Raw genomic sequence first — 1,675 nt, 5'->3', positions numbered from 1 at the left:
ACTTGACTCTTCCTGCGTCAGTCTCCCAGAGTTGGGGACAGCAAGTGTACACCACCACACCTGGATTTTTGCCCATTTAGTAATGGCATGGTTTGTTTTACTATTATTTGGTTTTGAGAGTTACTTGTACATTTCATATGATAGTCCTTTATCAGATATATCTCTTACAAATATTTCCTCCCACCATGGAGTTTGTTTTCCTTTCTTCTAATGGTGTCTTGTACAGAGCAGAAGTTTTTGTCTTGTTTTTGTCATGCTACAGGTTGAACCCAGGGTCTTACACATGCTAGACAAAGATTTTCATTCTACACTGAGTTCCATCCCTACCCCAAGTTTTTTATTTTAATGGAGATCAGTTTATAAATTATTTCTACCATGGACCATGCCTTTGGTGATTTATCTAAAAAAAAAAAATCATTGCCAAACCCAAAGACAAATAGATTTTCTTATTTCTGTATTTATGTCTCTGATCTATTTTGAATTTTCTTTTTGTGATGAATCGACAATATGTTTCTACATTCTTGTTTTTGTGTATGAATGTCCAGTTGTTTAAATGCCATTTGTTGAAAGACTTTTTTTTCTTCTCCATTGTATTGTCTTTGGTTTTTCTGTCAAAAATTAGTTGATTGAAAAAAAAAATTAGTTGATTGTATCTGTGAGTCTATTCCTGTGCTGACCCATTACATGCATTTGCTCATCTTCTCTTTCACCAGGGTCATGGTCTTTTGACTTCTGCCACTTTAATGGTAAATCTTGACATTGTGTAGTATCAGTTTTCCAACTTTGTTCTTCTACTTCAATATTACATTGGCTACTCTGAATCTTTTGCTTCTCCATGAAAACTTTAGAAATACTTTGTGAGTATTTGCAATCATTTCTTGAATTTTAATTGAGATTGTATTTATTTGCACATCAAGTTGACAAAAAGTGACATCTTGAAAGTATTGAGCTTTCTTATCCATGATTATGGGTTGTCTCTCCACTTCTTCATTTGTTTCATAGAAGTTTTTTTAAAATTTTCTTCATGTAGATCTTTTGAATATTCTGTTCAATTTATACATGAATATTTTGTTTGGAGGGGTATAATATGGATGACATTTGGTTTCAATTTCAAATTCCAATAGTCCATTACTGATTTATAGGAAGATGATTGACTTTTGTACTGTATACTGACTTTGTATCTTACAATTTTGTTGTAATTGATTAATAGTTCCAAGAGGTTTTAAAATTATTTTAGATTTCCGGATTGCTGATCAGGAAAGCTTCTAAAATTTCTCACCATTAAGTACTGCATTAATTGCAAGCTTTTTGTAGATATTCTTTATTAAATTAAGGGCAAAAAAAAGTTAAGGACATTCCCCTGTGTTCCTAGTTTGTTGAGAGTTTTTATCATAACTGAATATCAGATTTTGTCAAATACTGTTTGTGCATCTGTGAGTATGGTCATCTGATTTTTTCTTTTTTGATATGATGGGTTACATTAACTTATCTTTGAATGTTGAATCATCCTTACATACCTGGAATAAATTTCTCTTGAGTAGAATATGTAAATGCTCTTATACACCTTTGGATTTCATTTGTTTATGTTATTGTTAAGGATTTTTTTTCAATCTATGTACATGAGAGATGTCTGTTGTTTTCTTGTAATACTTTTTCTGGTTTTGGAATTAGGGTA

Source organism: Octodon degus, unplaced genomic scaffold, assembly GCF_000260255.1.
Source record: "Octodon degus isolate 3935 unplaced genomic scaffold, OctDeg1.0 scaffold00109, whole genome shotgun sequence".
NCBI lineage: Eukaryota > Metazoa > Chordata > Mammalia > Rodentia > Octodontidae > Octodon > Octodon degus.
Note: the sequence above shows the minus strand (reverse complement) of the source record.